Source organism: Poeciliopsis prolifica, unplaced genomic scaffold (genome assembly GCF_027474105.1).
Source record: "Poeciliopsis prolifica strain line A6 unplaced genomic scaffold, Auburn_PproV2 SCAFFOLD019, whole genome shotgun sequence".
Classification (NCBI taxonomy): domain Eukaryota; kingdom Metazoa; phylum Chordata; class Actinopteri; order Cyprinodontiformes; family Poeciliidae; genus Poeciliopsis; species Poeciliopsis prolifica.
In genome coordinates, this window is record NW_026562394.1 from 7,818,991 (window position 1) to 7,824,990 (window position 6,000).

The following is a 6,000-nucleotide window of genomic DNA, read 5'->3' on the forward strand; positions in this document are numbered from 1 at the left end:
TGTCGATCACAATACATGATGTTGGCGTTTCATTGACCAGCTCTAAAAGAGAAACTAACCAGCCACAGCAAGGTCTTCTGTCCCATTTTCCTGCACCAGCTAGCATGAAAATCTACACATCACACACACAAAAAATACCACAAAAACATGACTAATAAAATCATAACGCATATCTCAAACTTTACCTGCAGTCGTTGGAGATGAAATAAACCAAGTCAGGTGAAACATGCAGCCGTGCAAGGCAGTCATTTCTTGCTGATGCACATCCTAAACACCTGATCTAAAGTGCATTATGATTCCAGGTATCCTCTCTGAGCACGACCTAAAATTGTCCACCACCTCTAGTAAACATCTGCTCAGAGTCCGACACCAAACACATACAGCAGAGGAATCACAGGGCAGCCTCTCCTGCTGGTGGGTGGCTGAGTGGGTGAGTGTGGGCAGACAGCTCCACTGGTGACTAGAGGGGCTGAAAGGTGGAGCTGGCTGGCAGATACCAGATAAAATCTCTGCCCTGCTGCCTCATTTGCTAAATGGGTAATATTCACAAAAAAAAAAAAGCTACTCTAAAATGACTAGGTGAGGAAAGTGAAAACCCGCTATGCACATCAAGCACACAGGCACCTGTGAGAGATTTAGCATGCATGGGTTCCTGCTGGAATATGAGAGAATCAAACGCATTTCATCTGGGAGGGCACGCGGTTACACATTTCCAATTCAAGTACCGTCACTAAAACCCTGCGCCAAAATCACTGGCTTTGAATAAACCCAAAACGAGCGAGAGCCAGCCAAGTGGCTCATTTCAGCTCGGCACATCATCACATCAAAAACCAAAAAAAAATTTAAAAAATAGAAAGAAAGAAACTACTACGGTTAGCCGAACGATTTCACAGTCAACAATCACAGAGTCCAAACTGTTACTAATCAATGTATTTTAATGAGCCCCCTGTGATTTCCAACAACAGCTGAAACATGAAAAGCTGCTCAAGTTCTCTGGTTCACTCTTTGTACCTTGTGATCTGTTATTCATGGACTGCTCTGTAGTCTCTGAGAAATAAAGCAGAGCTTTGATGTTATCCTCTTATGACTGCTGTCCGACACAGGCCTAACGCTGGGGTTCTTGTTGGGCTGTCATGAGGCGAGAAAAACCTTTTTGCAACACAAAACAGCCAGGCGTCACAACACAATTCACCGAAGGGATAGAAAAAAATAAATAAATAAATTGATTTTAGCCTCAAAAGCCAAGCAACACTTACGCCCGTCTCCAAAGAAAAGGATTTATAACAGCACCTTGCAGAAGTACCTACACCTCTGCAACTGTTTTGGTATTTTAATTATATTTTGTGCGACAGACCAACACAACGCGGCTCATAATTGCAAAGTGAAAGGAAAATTATGTAGTTCTGAACAGTTTTTACAATATTTAACAAGTGTGCTGTCTTTTTTTTTTAGCCAAGATTCTGATGCAACACTTGGTAAAATCTCTTGAAATTAAAGCTTTGGGGAGAAAGGCTGGACGCTTTTTTCTCTCTTAGCCAAACACATGATTGGAGATCACCTGAAAACATCAGTTTCACTTCCACTACAGCCTCTGGAGTGACCTTTCACTGTGTGCACCCAATAACCAGATTCCCTTTTCCTGCAAAAGAAAAGTATCCCCACAGCATAATGGCACCAACACCGTGGTTATAGTTATGCATCACATGTAGCATTTTTTCCTTGCTGACTAAAAAGACCAGCATTTGTTTCTTCTGACAAAAACGTGTTTGTTTTTTTTTTTTTTTTACACGTTTGCTGTGTCTAGAGTTACACTGGGCAACCATGCCTTCCTGTTTTAATTTATAAGTGATGGATTATTCAGTGCTTGATGAGATATTTGAAGCTTGGCAGATTGCTTTCCAACCTAACTCTGCTTTAAACTTCTTCATAACTTTCTCCTTGAGGTATCCCGTTTCTTGGACTATGTGGTGCCGTTTGTTCATCAATACTCTAACAACCGAATAAGGTCTTCAACATCCTGATAGTGAGATGGATTTTATTTACTGATTAGGCGCACCTCTGGATTTTATACAGGGGCATCAGAAAATAGGGGGCTGAGTACAAATGCATCCACTTTTCAGAACCTTTTTTTAACAATTGCAGGGTTTAGCAGTTTTTCATAAATTTAATGGAATAATTGCATTGGAGTTCCACTACAGTGACACTAAAAGGTTTTTCTTATATTCGTAACTCAAGGCTTTTCTTTACATCTTTCCACAAATAACAGCCAAGAGATTACAAAGTATCCATCCTCTTTTTGCAGAAATTTCACCTTTTTCTTCACTTTAAGACCTACAAATAGTAATAAAACTGTGACAATACTTAAACATCCATAGGAATTTATTTAAAAAATGTTCCTCTCCTCAAACGGTCTTGCAACATTTCCAGCTTTATTTTCCCTAACTGCAGCCCAAAATGTCTCTTTGTCTTGATCTAAAACATCACTCTCAATAAAATCAAAATTTGTGGTTTTTAGCCTACGAAATTGAAAAAAATATTTATGAATACTTGTAAGAAATGGCAGTGTAGCTACGTTGCAGTCATAGTGTACTCCGTTCCCTAATCCATCTTTGTTTTTTCTGAAACACTTCAACATCCCCCATAAGCAAACTGAGAAGGATCAGCCGTCACAATGCCACAGCAAAGTTTATTGAGAAAACTACCCTCCTAAACCACAGTGTAAATCAATATGCTCAAATATACTTGTCAGTAACTTCCTAGGGAGACAAAAAAAAAAAGAAAAAAAGACGAGCTTGCTTTTCTGTCGGCTTGCCCTCAGCAGAGGCTGTGGATTTGCAGTGACAGGTCAAAGAGTCAGCACATGACTCATGGACAGAGGAGGAGAGGCGCTCTGAAAAAGCCACGCAGAGATCTAATTAACACATGCATTCAAGTGGTATTTCCATTTGGTGGAACGCAGTAATTTTCTGCATTGCTGGCCAGCGTGACACGAACAAACGAACCAGGTGCTCCTGACACTCAGACTGATTGCCTGGCTTTATGACTAAGAGCAAACACAAGCGTCACTTTCAGACTCAAACAGAGAGAGCGTCGTGAGCACACAGGGAAAGTCACACCTGCGGCACCAGAACCGCACACAGAGCAGCCGCGCTCCTGACCACCGTTAACCTCCGCATCGCACCGCATCGCACCGCATCTTCAGGCGGAGAGTTGTGCGCGATTCGTCATTAGAGGAGACGCGCTTTACAGATGAGAAGAGGCCTTACAGTAATTTACTGCTAAGACCTAATTAATCTTTATTGTGCTGGGAAACATAGCACCCAAACGCAAAGACGGTTTCCTTCTGCACTGATAATTGCAGGGAGTCGAGGGGCCCGAGTTTCCCCAACAACAAGGTCTGAAATTTAATTATCTGCTCTTTGGAAAATGTAGGGGGAGAAAGCTACATTGCAAAACTGCACTTTGGGGCAAGTAATATCAGGCTCTTGTTTGAGCAAGCACAGGATATCACTGAGCCCATCCTCCATGCTGCCATAAATTAAACAGTCGCAGAACCAACAGATTTGCTTTCTGTTGGTTCTGTATCAAACTGAAGGTCCTGATGCAAGGTAAGCAAAACTCCAAGCAGTTGCAAAATTTTAAGTAGTTGACTTCAAAACTGGGTTTTCATGACAAATGTGCTCAAAACTTTTTCAATATTTTGCTATTGCCGATAAAATAACAAATAAAAAACAATTTCGCAGTTCTGGTGTTTCTATTAAATAGGAAATTTTAAAAATAACACGTGAATACGTGTTGTCGTGCGGCAAGTCATTAAAAAACATGCAGCGCCACAGTCTTCCCATCTCTTCCTGTCATCGTCTTTTACGCCAGATGCCTGAACCAAGGCAGATTGGTAAAATATTGCCTTATCGATTGGTTTTAATTTGCCACAACTTGTCCAGTTGGATTTGAAACTGATAGGAAGTAAAGAGTAGATACTGGCTTGGTTTTGTAGATGGTTCAATTATCTTATTGACATTTTCGTTAAGATGGATTATATGCTGAACTGCCTGAAGCGTGACATCATAAAACCATTGGACCTATTGGTGATACTGAAAATAAATCAATGCAAACTGAACACGATGCGTTTGATACAAATTTATTCTTTTTTTTAATGCTAGGCTACATCTAAATGTTAAAACTGACTTCAATGACTGTGTCAGCAAAACAACCGTTTGGTCTACTGTATCCTAAACAATTTAGCCAAACAGGAACAAAGGTGATGACTTAAATTTACAAAAGTAATTCCACTGGAGAGTATTGCATTTAAATAAATACATTTAAATATCCATCACATTTTTTATGAAAAAGTTCAACCTTCATGTTTAGAGCATTTACATAAACTTAAGAGGAGTGGCAAAAGCAAATGAAGTGGATTAGCAGGACATTTCACTGAGGGATATTGTCTCTTCTTCTCCCCAGATATTGAGCTGTCAGCACGTCATGACTCAGTCAGATGAGTCTTCGGATTCATTTGTTGATTAAAAACAAATTACACAAAGGGTGGGGAGAGATGCCTCGACGCATGGATGTGAAAATAACATTGCAACATTTCTTCACTGCATTTTAAAATAACTCCTTTTTTTCCCTCTCTTATTATAGGAAAGCACAATTGTTGAGAGTACAGAAAACAAAATAAATTGGATATCAGTATTGGCCCAGAAAAAAACAAACAGTCCTGAATAGAACAGCTGGTATAATTTCCTACCCAACATTAATGCAGCTTCATCTCACCCTGAGCAGAGGGTCAGACCTTCCCGGTCCCATCAGTCGCTCTATACTGCGGTAAGCCTCTCAATAAAATCCGTGACATTACAGAGCGACCACATCCACGGAGCCAGAGCAGCCAAAGACAACACGGACATGCTGTGGCAACATTAACATTCCTCCGTCTAAAGACCAGGAGGAGGAGGGACATCGATAGGATCCCATTAGTTAAGTGCGCCCTTAGGATACCCGAAATTTGATCAGAGATAGTCCTCCTGCTTCCAGACACGATCCATTAGAGCTCTCCTGCTCCGGAGCTGCTCCTCCTGTCCTCCTCCTCCTCCTTCTCCTCCTCCTCCTCGGTGGTCGAGGTTGTGCGGCAGGAGCAGGATGAGCCCGGTGACGTCAACCTTTTGTTATCACCTTTAACACTTGCCTTTGCAGGTGCAAACACTTTCCTCAGTCGCTGCGCGTAAAGCTGCTATTTGCACAGCGCACACATCCCCGCGCAGAGGGCTGACACTCACAGCTGGACAATTTCTCCGACTTCCAGAAGATTTCAGGGAATATCACCAGCGAAATACACTTTATACAAAAACTCAACTTTATTTCAATGAAGGTGTTTTTATAGAAAAACAAAAAAACATTTCTTCTACCACATCCTGGGAGAAGTGGAATAAACCCACCCGTGTGTGCAGCGCAAATTACGTGTGACAATCCAGTGGCAGGGGAATGAATAATCCCCTGCGGGTTGGTGTCACATCACAAAACACAACCAGCTAACTAAAAAGCCCAGTTCGCCCAGTTAACACCAGCTGGCCATGATAGAAACAATAAATAATAATTTGGCTCCCCGTGCGCCTACAAACACCGAGAGCCCACGCGTAACTGTGGGGCTTCTCGGCAGATAAGCTGGGATAAAACGGGGTCAGCAGAAAGCCATAAACCTCCAGGTTGCCAGTCAGAGTGCCAGCTGACTGCCAGGGCTCCGGGCTAAGCTAGCCAGACAGTCTGAAACATACACAGTCCCATTGTTGCCCTCCCTGCCTCCCCTCTTATTCCTGCCTCGGTTCGGGGGGGACGTCACACGGCACCGAGCGGCGAACACGCGGAAAACACGCAGGAACTCACCCTCCGTTCACCTCGGGGAAACGCATCATTTTAGACCTTGGCCATGGTTTAAAACGGACAGATTTTCTGCCGTCGCCCTGCGCTGGCCGAATCACTGCTGCTGCTGCTGTCTGCGGCACC

At 42.6% G+C, this 6,000-nt stretch overlaps 1 protein-coding gene across 3 annotated transcripts in view; it reads right to left on the reverse strand.

The window, feature by feature from the left end:
* Nucleotides 1-6,000, reverse strand: part of fam222ba (family with sequence similarity 222 member Ba) — a 42,655-nt gene extending 36,655 nt beyond the window's left edge. For 2 of the 3 annotated variants that reach the window (XM_055044000.1, XM_055044001.1), the window contains exon 1: nucleotides 5,881-6,000. The gene's annotated coding sequence lies outside the window, so the exon portion shown is untranslated. Of the gene's footprint in view, nucleotides 1-4,776; nucleotides 5,045-5,880 lie in introns of those variants that run through there. The other variant, XM_055044002.1, reaches the window with a different exon arrangement.